Here is a 13295-nt window from a genome sequence, read left to right as displayed (position 1 = left end):
TTACTTCTTTACCTTTTCAAGAGTTTATTTGAGCTCTACAGTATTACTATTTGTAGGGACGTGGTTGATGCTGTGGTGTAAACCACTGAGCCTTGGGCTTGCCGATTGGAAGGTTGGTGGTTCAAATCCCCGCGATGGGGTGAGCTCCCGTTGCTCGGTCCCAGCTCCTGCCAACCTAGCAGTTCAAAAGCATGTCAAAGTGCAGGTAGATAAATAGGTACCGCTCCAGCGCGAAGGTAAGCGGTGTTTCCGTGTGCTGCTCTAGTTTCACCAGAAGCGGCTTAGTCATATTGGCCACATGACCCGGAAAAACTGTCTGCGGACAAACGTCGGCTCCCTTGGCCAGTAAAGTGAGATGAGCGCTGCAACCCCAGAGTTGTTTGTGACTGGACTTAACTGTCAGGGGTCCTTTACCTTTTTTATTATTTGTACAGGATAGGATCATCCTTTTCCTGAATTATTCAAAAGAATACATTGCTTCAGTAGAGAATAAGCCTGTCTAAATTGTGTGCATGCATGTATTTTTCAAAGTTCTGTAAGTGAATTAGCAATAATAAATGTTCCTAGAATGTGGAGGTGGTGCACCATATCATACGTGTATTTTCTAGTGCTGTTTCAGTTTGTGAACTCGAGCTCATGAAATAACTGCTCTGAAGCAGAGAAATGAAAACAAAAAGTTTTCAATCCTGAATCTAATGAAAAGAGAGACATATTTGGGGCCGCTGATTTGGTCTGTGACCAAGGTTTGTTAGTAAACTGTTTGAAAAGTAATTCTGAGGTGTGAAGACTCCAGAAGTGGCTTGGAGGCTGTGCTCCAAACAGACCTATTGACTGAATTATGGAAGATCCGTTTTCTTTTTGAATCTGAAGATCCCTCTCTCCCCTATTTGTTACTTCTGTAAGACCCCGGGGCTTCTAAAAACGTGATGTAAGAGGTTGATTATGTCAAACTTACTCCAAGCATACTGGTCCTGCCCTTGGACACTGAATTACAGAGGTCAGTGAATTTCTTGTGCTGGTCCATGGGTCTATTGGAAGCCTGTCAGACACGAAGATGAATTTTGCACAGGCATCAAAACATGTAACTAAGATCATGGAAAGTTGAGCAACACTGGATTAGTGAAGCTACTTGTATTCATCTGTCCATTTTCTAAGCATTGGCCTACATCTAGAAAGTGCTAATTCTTCTGGCAGATCCTCACTTTGTATGTTTCTTGTTGTTTGTTTCTATCTTTGTGTTTTTAGATTTGTAGGAACATCAGATAAGGGGTGGTAAATTTGTGCCTTTATGGCCCCCACCAACCCCCCACCCAAACTATTCGGTCCTCACACAAAGCAGAACTAAAATGAGACACCTCCCTGTCCTCCAATAATACATTTTTATAAGCAGAACTTCAATTTGTAAGTGAACACCTCCCCCACCCCAATTTGGTGACTTATTCAGTGGCCTCACACTTTTTATCCCTCTGAATTTAAAGTATGCAGCCTTCTGTTGTTGTTTCATCCCTCATCAGATGGTTGCTGAGCTACTGTAACTGCTCTGCTGTCCACTATCCTTCACTGCTTGCACTGACCCAGACACTCTCTGTTCTCTGGCCACATGCTCTTGACATGGCAAACATTGCAGCTGCCACATCTCCTGATTAACTAGAAGAATCCTAGCGTGGGAGAAGCTGTGGAGTTTCTATGAAAACACCCTTCCTCTCTGTTCCCATTTTAAGCCCCGTTGTGAGCCTAAACACAACAGTGAGTAAGGCCCATTGAGCACAGTAGTAGGAATTGCTTCCTACAAAAAATAAGGTTTTTTGTGTACTAAGGTTTCCAGAACCAAGGGTTTTCCAGAAGTCACAGCTTTGGTTGGCTATAGTTCCTTCGCCCTAAATTCATCTTACTCATTCTCTGCTTTTTGCTGTACTACCCAGTGCCACCCCCACTAGAGGAAAATATCCTTTTTTATGGCCTTCCTTGCATATTCCGTAGCCACCAATTATGTTTATTCCCTGAGGAAGCTTTAACCACACAGTATTTGGAGAATGATCTTAGCTCTGTGTTAGAAATGGTATCATGTTCAATCTCCAGGATCCCACGGTAGGACTGGGAAAGCCCCGGTCTCAACCACTGGAGAGTCGCTGCCAGTCAGAGTAGACATTCCTGAGCTAAGTGGGCCAGTGGTCTGACGACTGAAGGCAGCTTTTTATGAACTGTTTCTCTAGAAGGATTGTCCATCAGAGTCAAGGAGCATTAAGGCAAGTTGTTCCTGGGCCACCACAGGGCATAGCCACATGACTGTAGCCTTAAGGGATGGATAGCAATCCATGACTTTTGACTCAGTGGGGCTTATCCACTCCTGCGGTCAAACACCTACTTGCAACTACAGCAGCACAACTTGCACTGCCTGTGTATGGGCTTTACCATACTGGAGAAACCTGTGTCGGCAGCTCCAGTTGTACCTCCACCTCTTCTGAAATAGTTCTGAGCCCATTATTGCGGGATGGCACAGTTGTCTTTTGCAGCCTCAAGTCTTGGCTTTGTCAGCCTGGGGCCTCAATGGGAGGTAAAGCAGGAAGCTTATATCTCTCAGCGGTTTGAGGCTGACCCTGCAACCTCAGATTTCCAGGCACTAATGAGCAGTTAGTTTTCCAAGGTAATCAGGGATATTGGTTGCCAGAGAGTTAGGTAGAGTGCAGTGAGTTCCAAGAGCCACTTTTGGCCATGTATTCTGAGTTAACAACAATAGCTCAAGTGATGGGATTGGAAGAGAGGTGACAGAATGTTATCACCATGGCTTCCATTTATGGTGGGTGACATCTACTTGGGCCCTTGGTTAACTTTCTTCTCTGAGGTCTCTGTGCTGCTGTACATATTAGTTCTGCACCTGCACAGAGCAGCATTATGAACCTTCTAGAGATAAGATGCTGGAAAAAACCTTGGCATGGAGGTCTGCCCCAGGGCAAGGGTACTTGGCTATGAAGGCGGGACTCTTCTCTTCCTGCTCAGTTTCTTTCTGATTGCCACAAGTGAGGGTAATATACATGCACAGTACTATATTTTTGGAATATGTGGCACCCAGATAATTAACAGCTGATCGTCACTCCTCAGCTTACTTTCAGGGTAGCATTCTTTTCATTCCCATTGTCCTTATGCTTAGCTTTTCTTGGCTTCAAGCTTTGTTCAGATCGCAGCTGTAAGAAGGATAAATGGAAGGGATGAAAATCATACATCTTCCCTTTCACTAATTCATCCTAGTTATCAAAAATTAGTTTACTTCAGCTTCACCTCTCTAGATTTTCCTCTATTTATTTTTGGGGTCATAGCTTTAACTATTTTTTACTCCATTGCCAACAACTTAACTATTATTTATTTATTTAAAGGATTTTAGCCATTTAAAACATGTTTAGCCCACTTTTTAGCTGAAAGGGCTCCAGGGCAGCTCACAAGAATCACTAGTAAGAAAGTCTCTGTTCTCAGACTTACAATCTAAAGACATAACACATAAGGAAAAAAGGGCTGGGATGGGAAGAGCAAAAAGGAAATTTCAAGCACCAACACCTAAATTTACAGTTCAGGTGGTCTGATGGAATGACTACAAGTAGGTGGCAATGAAGGAAGGCAAAAGGCACCTGATTTTTCAGCAGAGGCCATATGATATTTGGGCTTCCCTTCTTTCCCTCTACTGGTCACTCTTTCATATTATTATGTTAGCTTTTTGGTTCTCTGGATGACAATATTTCAAGTTAGGGAATGCATAATTGTTTTCCATCTCAGTGCAATCTGTATCTGATGAAGGTTCCTTCCTACAAAGGATTATGTCACAGTAAATTTAGTTGTCTTTTATGAGAATGTCTGTATTAACCTTTGCTGGATCTTTTTGCTGCTCATAAACTTTCCACTAAGATTGTAGTTTGCTTCATTTAGTCATGACATTTTTTTTATCTCCCAGACTATGGTTTGGAGGACTGGGAATGAACCTTGTGCTCCCTTCTCTTCTTCTCACATGCATGTCTTAATAGAATACTTTCTGGTTTGGCCAGTCTGCTTGCTGGTTCAGACACAACCGCAAAATTTTGAGCATGATTTCCAAACTAGGAGTGCAAACTCTGGCTTGATCAAGCCTGGGACTATTCCATTAAGCCAAGCGCTAAGGGCAGGAGAGACCTCATGAGTCCAGAGATTGTTCCTGCCCCTCCAAACCAAACAGTGATTGAATACAGTCATTGAGTTGCTTACAAAGAGTGTTCTTTTTATTGCCAGTGGTTGACATAGTGCTTGAGTGTATGGGTCCCCCCTCCCTTTAGTTTCCACTTTTGCTTCAAAACTGAATCTCCCACCCCTATTAGCTTCCACTCCAAACGAAATTAAATTGTATCAGTTGGTTCTGGCTATAGTGTGCATACCTGTAACATTGCTGAGTAAATTTGATTAGGAATGGGCTGTTGGTTTGTCAGATTATGCTGATACTGCAACTGCCATACATTTTTCTGCTGCTCTGTTTGCAAATAGATACTTGAAGGAAAGTGTGTGTGTGTGTGTGAGAGAGAGAGAGAGGGGGGGGGAGGGAGAGGTGCGCGGTGGGAGTGGGGGAGGCACTTTCCATGGTTATATGAATGAGGTATCAAATTATAGCATAGAACACACAGATTTCCAAAAGAAACTACCAGTTTGCTCCCCAAACCTGATACACACAAGAAAAGAGAGAAGGGAGATTAATGCATGTTATAGCGATTGAATCCACTCTATCTACTGTTAGATTCTTGGCGTCGTTTTATTAAAGCGAGCCTCCTCTGGCCACCAGTTGTGTTGCTGGTACAAAATATTTCATAAATATATAAGTTTCTCAGGTTTCCTTTTTTTAAAAAAACCTTTCATCGCACAAGCCGAAGGACAGATTGAGTTGTTGATGTGAAGGGTTGCAGAAAAGAGAAGAGGGAGTTAGGCAGTTATTTGCAGAAAGTGAACCTTGCAACATTTTGCTGCTCCTCAACATCTGAATTAATTTAGAGCTTGTTCATATTGCTTCTGTTTTAGTCATATACTATATTATATACTATATAAATATGTATACTATATTATATATTTATACTATATAATTATACTGAGTATGTGCTTAGTAATATGAATTAACTGCCACAAGTACAAATTGCCAGTTTGTGTGACATTGGCACTATAAATTTCTACACAGCCCTTCACCCAAAGATTGCAAAGGGCAACCTTGCATTCAGAGAGGTGTATCATTCCCATTTTGACAATAACTCCTTTGTTTCTGGGTCATGTGACCTCAGGTACTTTAATCAGTAGGAGCCTTTTGTTGTTTAAAATGTCTCAGATTCGGCTTTACCGATGCCAACTTCACTATCTTCCTTGAACAAAAGCTGCTGGGGCTTGCTCTAGTTATTTATATGTTGCTCTCTAGGGAATACCCTCAGCTGCTTTCACTATAATGCTCCCTACTCTAATTTCATAACCTCAGCCTTAAGTTGCTGTACTTGGTTCTCAAAGCTCTGATGTTTGCACCTGGCCAATGTATATCTTATTTGATCTTGGTGCAAACAGCTGTATGGTGCACTTTATACTGAATGCAGTAAACTAGGTTTCTAACTGAAATATCTCCCCCATTTCTGTTGCTAGCTATGTGGCAAGCAGATTTCTAGAAAGACAAGTGTAGAATTTGACACCAAGCATTTTCATGGCAGAAGCCAATCTGTTCAGCTTAAAACACCTGGAGTTGCTTTATCACCATCATCTTCATTTGTTCTCCAGTACATCCATTCAGGGACAATACAGTGGTACCTCTGGTTGCGAACGGGATCTGTTCCGGAGGCCCGTTCGCAACATGAAAAGAGCGCAATCTGAAGCGCTGTATCTGTGCAGGTGCACGGCGCGATGCGCAATTTAGCACTTGTGCGTATGCACGAGTGGCGAAACCCGGAGGTAACCCTTTCTGGTACTTCCAGGTCGCCGTGGGACATAACCTGAAAGAACATAACATGAAGCAAATGTAACATGAGGAATGGCTGTATATCACTCTGTTATATAGGAACAGTGAAGTTGTGGTCTTGGACACGTATATTCTGTCTGTTGAGATCTTGTAATCTTATGCCATTAGTTCACTTTTGTTTCGCCTTGTTTTCTATTAGAACATCAGAGAGGGATATGAAGTAAAGAGTTAAATCATCTTCTCTGCCTATAAAATAACATAAGAAGAGCCTGCAGGATCAGGCTAAAGGCCCATTCTGTCTAGTTCAGCATCCTGTTCTCGGTGGTCAGTGGGAAACCACCAAGCAGAACCCCAGGACAGGAGCATTCTCCCCTTGTGTGGAGGCATGTGCATCTGAGATGTTTTGTCCATTTTAAAGATGGAGACTGAGAGTGAAACTCTTTCAGCTGATCTAGTATTTGAATCGATATCTTGATTTATGCAGAAGTTAGGACCGGAGTTGTCCTTGCAACTCATTTTTGCTGTTCTGAACAACTGTAAGAGGTTGGGTGTGGAAAAAGATGCCTGTGTAACCCCGAAGAATGAAAGCAGGAACTATGTGCTACTATGTGCATAGAAGTGTCAGCTATCGGTGCATTACTAAGCGATCCTGTCTTGTCTCCTCTACTCGCACCTGTGTCTTTGTTGACATACTTACTAACTTCTGGGTTTTATCTACTACTGGTGGCAAACCTGTACCTTCATGGCCCTTGTACTAGGTGTTTCCTGTTGGAAGTGAGACCCAGAGTGCAGGGAAAGTGTTGCCTGATGCTCCTCTTGCCGTTCAGTTTCTCGCTATCACCTGCTTGGATGGGCTTGGAGGCTGCCAAACATGCTGAAGTGGTTAAGTTTCCCACAGGCTCCTCGGGAAGCTGTGGGGGAAGAGTGGCTCCTGCCTGATGTGTTTTCAAAGTGAGCCGAGTCTTTGAAGTTTCGTTTTAGCAGCTGCCAGGTATTTTTGCCTCAGCCCTGTGCAGTGTTTCTGAACCCAGCCTTCATATGCTGCATTCTTTGCTGCACATGCCAATGTTTGCAGATGGGGGAAGGGAGGAAAATAATTAGCCAAGGGGGTAAAAGGCTTTAACCTAGTTCTACTTCATTTAAAATTCTTTTGGCACAAGCCCTCTCTTGCTCTTCTGCTGCTTCTCATGTGACTCACTTGAAATCTTTTTCTAGGTGTTTACTAATATTTACTGGGATTTTTTAAAAAAGCTTCCCTGGTTCTGCAGTTCAGATTTGTTAGTGCAGTGTTCTGATACTTTTGTCTCTCTAAAACATGAAGAATGTCGCAGATACATTCCTTGAAGGTTTAGAGGATCAATCTTGCTTTAAAGAAGAGAAATAACCTTAGCTGACGGAGAATGGCTTCTTGGAAGGTTAAGGAGGATCTGGCTGCCATAGATTATTTCTGGGAAAGACTGATGTCTTGGGACAGCCTTTTCCAATCTAGTGTCCTCTAGATATTTTAGGCTGCAACTTGCTTCCCTTCCAGCCATCATGGCCAGTAGTCATGGATTCTAGGAGTTGTAGTTCAAAACATCTGGAGGAGCACCAAGTTGAAGAAGGCTGCCTTAGGCCTTGGTGTATTTCGGGGCTATGTGAAACCATCTTACACTCCTGTCTCTTCACTATTGGGCTTTGTAATTTCCATCTCCCTCATGCTTTTCATCTTCACTTTTCTCTATAGAACAAAGTATGTTACTGTAGATCTTCAGTTTTAAGCCAGGACTGTGTAACAAAGGCAGTGATGTAAGTTGTCACTGTGGAAATCTGAGGCATGCAGTTACTTCTTTCTGTGAAAATTCTGGTGGTGTGAAAGTAGGTACTACCTACCTGTGCTGTTTAATTGAGTAGTATTACTAACTAGTGACTGGAGAATCCAAGAATTAATTCCTTTCTGTGCTACAGTGTTATTGTGAAGTTTGTGGGCCAATATATCACTAGAAATGTACTTTAGATTTACTCTTTTGTACAATTGGATGAATAAACACCTCTTTCAGCACTCTAGCACTCCAGAAAGAGCTGTTATTGATGCATTGGACTAGCTTTCTCCAACCTAGTGCCCTCTATATGTTGTGAGATTCCAGCTCCCATCAGCCCAGACAGCCTATGGTCAGGCATGATGGAAGTTTTAGTCCAACAATATCTGAAGGGCCCACATAGGATATCCCTGCTCTACTGTGTCCCAACCAGAGGGCCGCTTAGGTTTTGCTTTGCCTACTTAATGTGGTCTCAAATTTAACTCAATCATTTTCTGGCTAAAGTAAAATTGCATATAGTACACATGGCAGCCGTAAGAGTAATTCTTCCATCTGTGGAACAGTTTTTCATGTGTTTTGATTGAGTTTATGTAATATACCAATAGATGAATTGTGCTCATGCTCTCCAGATAATCTGCTTTCCCTGTGCTTCGCATTTGTTGGAATACTTTGAATTTGGAATTGTGGCATGCATTATCTACAGAGGCACCTCTTCCTCTTCCCAAAATAATGGAATAGCAGCAGTTCTCTCATTCATGCTAATCTCATCACATGTATTCTTTATCATTAAAATGTTCCAGCAGGCTGGGCCCATGTGCAGGTGCATGTGCAGGCATCCAGAAGCCAGGACTGCTTCCTGTTCAGTGCACCTAACCATTTGGCTTTGGCTAATTGAAAGAGAGGCTGCTGTGTGCTCTCTGATTCAGCTAATCCAAATCACACAAAGGGGATAAGCATTGCTGCCATTACTACCTCTTCTCCTCTGACCTGATGTGTTGTGATGGGATGGAGGCACTGAACCTCTTAACCAGATGACCCCTCACTTTCCTTTTGACTTAGTTCCCATATGTTTTCCCATTTGTTTTCAAAGCTTGATTTTCTATGAAAGGAAAAGAGGGAGGAGAGGGGGGAAATGAGACACTCAGCTGCCAAATATTTCCCAGCTCATAGAGGCCAGTGTTACAGTACTCTTGGCACAGGTCCACAGATGCTACTTTGGGCTAAGTGAAAGCCCACTCTGCCAAAAGCAAGATATTTAATAACTGGCAAATTCTAGTTGTTCTGAACATGATAGTGTGGGTAATGTCAATTGAATCCAGAAATAGTTTAATCTGAATGTCTTTAGATTTTACTTATACAGCCCTTCCAGTGTTTCACCTCTTCTACTGTTTCAGTCCATCTTTGCCAGCTAATGTTTTGGCAGAGCTACATCATGCGTGGCCACATTCCTCCTCTAGACCGCCATGCTTGGCTTTGGTCAATTGCTTCAGGCTAAATTTCCAAAAGTGTAGCCTGCGCTGTGAGGATGTCCTGCCTGAACTCTGGCAGCATTCTGATAACCTGTGAGGTGGCACTCTCCCCTTGGATCGTGAGGCAGGGCCAAGCTTCTGTCAGCAACTTCTCTAAGAGGAAGGGTGCCCTGAACCAGCCATGCATGTTGGCAATAGCTCATCTTGGTTCTGCACGCCATGAGCTTGGTTGGGTTCATCTTTTTCTTACAGTGATTTCCTCTCTTTTTTCTCCCTTTACTCACGTATCCACAATCCACAGAAGAAAGACCTTCAGGTTTGGGAGGGAAAGAAACTTGTAGGTCACTGCCACTCTATCTTTCGCCCTTCCCCAAACATGGGGAGTGGAGCCGTGGTATTTCTTTGCACAGGCAATACCAGGCAAAGCACTGACTTCATGGTTGTGATTCAACACCTGGAAATTCAAGCCATTGTAGCAGTGCCTCATTCCAACAAGTGCTCCAGAGTATACTTAATAGAGGGATATTCCTTCCTTCCTTCCTTCCTTTCTTTCTTTCTTTCTTTCTTTCTTTCTTTCTTTCTTTCTTTCTTTCTTTCTTTCTTTCTTCTTCTAAATAAAATGAAATAAGCCATCCTGGACCTGAAGCGAGTGAACTAGTCACTTGGCTAGCAGTGCTTCAGGATGGAAATGCTGAAATCCTTTTTGGCTTCTATAAACAGGAATTTGTAGCATTCATCTATTTGTACAAGGCATATTTCCACATTCCTTTCAGAGATTGGAATAACTTTTGCCATTTTTACTGCATTGTATTATGTTTTTGCCTAACTTTGGCTCCATGGCTGTTCCCCAAGGTCCTGGTGCACACTTTAGGATGCAGGGCACATGTCTATAGATGCAGGGCATCTATATCCAGTTGGCTAAAGGAAAAGAGCTTGACCAACACCCAGGCCGTACTTTCATGCCTTAGACCAGTGTTTCCCAACCTTGTGCCTCCAGATGTTTTTGGCCTACAACTCCCATCATCCCTAGCTAGCAAGACCAGTGGTCAGGGATGATGGGAGGCCCAAGGTTGGGAAACACTGCCTTAGACCCTTGACTGTGTTGTGAACTGGACAAAGAACTCACTGATTCCCAGGCAATGCCTGGAGCACTTGGGGCTTATTCTGGACATTGCACAGTACAGAATGTTCCTTGCTGATAAGCAAAAACACAAGATTTTTCAGTTGTCAATGACAAGACAGCAAAGCATTACTATTATGACCTTGGCTCAAATATTAGACATGATGCTCATGTCTCTCCTCCAGATCTCTGCAAGAGCTTCTTTTACCACTCCCAGTGTACATAAGAACATATAAGAATATAAATATGAGATAGCTTCCCTTACACATCTGAAGGGTGATGATCACAGACCATATCTACCTAACACTGGACTTGTGGTTGAACTCACATAAGCAGTCATGTAGAGTGAGTCAGAATTAGAGAGCCCATAGTAACAATGGTTCAAAGGGAAGCCCACCTAAGGGAGCATGTGGCTCAACAGACTTGATCTCAGTTGGAGTTCTGCCCAAACATAAAATGGTTAGAGCTGCTTGGTGGCCCTACAAGCATTCAGGAAGAAGGGGTGTGTGGTTCTGTTAGTGCTTTCTGTCAATCTGGTGGGTTCTACTAGATGGCTGACTGGTTCGGTAAGACATCAATCCAGGAGTTGGAATGATGTGCTCTCAAGTTCAAGATCTTCGGATATTTGGTATGCCAGTTAGTCTGACTGTTTCTGGACCTTTTTGCCTTCACAGAGATTCCGTACTCAATTTATAGAGACCATTCATGTCCAGTACTAAATTGTCCAGAAGCTCCTGGAGGCAGGACTTTCTAAAGCTGGAATTCACTGGAACCAAGTTCCTGCATGGTGCTTGGGGCTGCACAGTGGAGGTGATGCTCCCCCTCTTTTTCTAGAAAAAAAGCCCTGTCTGGAGGGTATTGAACAGGATGGCATATCCTATCGCAGCCCATAAGCACAGTTAAATAACTTCCTTCCTTCCAAAGGAGAAACAACACACCAGTCCCCAGACTAGCATAATCTGTAGGTCTGTAGGTCATGATTGGGACGCGGGTGGCGCTGTGGGTTAAAGCCTCAGCGCCTAGGGCTTGCCGATCGAAAGGTCGGCGGTTCGAATCCCCGCGGCGGGGTGCGCTCCCGCTGCTCGGTCCCAGCGCCTGCCAACCTAGCAGTTCGAAAGCACCCCCGGGTGCAAGTAGATAAATAGGGACCACTTTCTAGCGGGAAGGTAAACGGCGTTTCCGTGTGCAGCTCTGGCTCGCCAGAGCAGCGATGTCACGCTGGCCACGTGACCCGGAAGTGTCTTCGGACAGCGCTGGCCCCTGGCCTCTTGAGTGAGATGGGCGCACAACCTCAGAGTCTGGCAAGACTGGCCCGTACGGGCAGGGGTACCTTTACCTTTTAGGTCATGATTATTTTGTCTTCTTAAGATCCTAACCTGATCTAGCTTTCTCTTCACATTATTTTTTTGTTTCACCTCTTCCTCTCCTTCCCTCTCTCCTCTGGCACATCCTAGGAAGGGAAGGAAGACTTGTCCCATGAAGATAGAGAACCATTCTTTTCCTATTGTTTTTGGGCCAGGTCACCACAGTTGGTGGCATGTGAAGAACCAGGCCCTTAGTAATGCTACTGCTGTGTGGCAAATGTACCGTTTGGCAAAACACAGTCATGGAGGCCACAAGCTGCACCACCAATGCTATAGAGGCCAGGCCATTGGAAGTCATTGCTATTTCACCTGACACATAGGGCAGTACCACTATGGGGAATTTGGACTTCTTATCATAGGCAAACAGGCCCATTCAATAAATGAACTGATGATAGCAAACAGGAGAAAGTGGAAGCAAGCTCTTTGGTGAGGAAGGCTACTAAGACTCCCTACATAATGGGCTAATCTTGTCAAGGCATGAGCCCTTTAAAAATGGGTGGTTTGATTTTTCTTTTTAAATTGCCTTATCTGTGGCATTCTTAGCAGATTCTTGCTTTGATGCCATTCAGTTTGATGCCAGAAGCCTAGTGGTTAACAGGTTGTCCAGAAGGAACAACTGGCTGAGGAATTATGACGTTGACCTGGGTGGGGTGTCAGTCATGTCATTCTCAGGGCCAAATCCCCTAATTTTGAAAACCACCGGAGGCGGTTTTGGTTGAGACCAAATATAAAAGAGAGCTGTTCCAACAGCAAAGGAAGATACTAAGAAGCTTAGGTTGTAGTATTCTTTTCACATCTCAGATACCATGTTTAGATCTCCCCTCAACAACTTTAAAAAAGCTTTTTGAAATACTCTAACTACAAGCTTGCAGCCTAGATGGAACCATGGCTTTTAAATCTTTTTAAATTCTATTTTAGCTATATTGATAATTGTCCTGAAAACATAAATTGGTGCTGAAAGTCAGGGTTCTGAATTACATATATTCAAAGGATTTAGAATGCCCCTCTGCTTCTGTTGCTTACTCTTCATAGGAAAAAGTTGCTCTTTTTCTGCTTTTCAGCTGCATTGTAGCTTTTTGCCATTTGTAGATAGTAGGAGTGTAGTATCTGAACAGCTCACAGCTCTGGTGAGAATATCTAGGGCATTCATTCTAGGCCACTAAGGAAAGCTACAAATAATTTGTGGGCATATAGCTATGTGTGTATAAGAACAATGCAGGCTTATATGTTTGTTTTCAGCACTTTCACAGATGCAGGATAGTGATTCACATGAGATGCAGGCCAGACTCTGGCCATGCTGGATGTTGCTTTTGCTTGCATATCCAAGAGTAACTTTGACTCTTAAGTTACAACACAGAGTTATAAGTAGACAAGACTTAAGCGGGGCTCTGTGAAAACTTCTACAAGGGCCTTGGGGGTTATGGAGTAAAGTTCAGGTGCAACGAAGTTTAGGTGAAAAATAAGGGTGAATGAATTGGATAACAGGATATATTGACTGCAGCAGGAGTGACTTGGGGAGTAGACTAGGTCTTCTACAGCAAGTTGGGACTGAAAAGAGCCAGTCAGGACATGCAGTAGGGATTTGGCTATCAATCTAGGTCACTAGAC

The 13295-nt window shown here is 43.4% G+C and overlaps 1 protein-coding gene across 4 annotated transcripts in view; it reads left to right on the top strand.

Moving 5' to 3' along the window:
• Window positions 1–13295, top strand: part of TTLL5 (tubulin tyrosine ligase like 5) — a 108458-nt gene that overhangs the window by 68900 nt on the left and 26263 nt on the right. The gene's annotated exons all lie outside the window — the stretch shown is intronic.

This window comes from Podarcis melisellensis, assembly GCF_964234715.1.
Source record: "Podarcis melisellensis genome assembly, chromosome: 1".
In the NCBI taxonomy this organism is placed as follows: domain Eukaryota; kingdom Metazoa; phylum Chordata; class Lepidosauria; order Squamata; family Lacertidae; genus Podarcis; species Podarcis melisellensis.
This window is presented reverse-complemented; position numbering and strand designations above follow the sequence as displayed.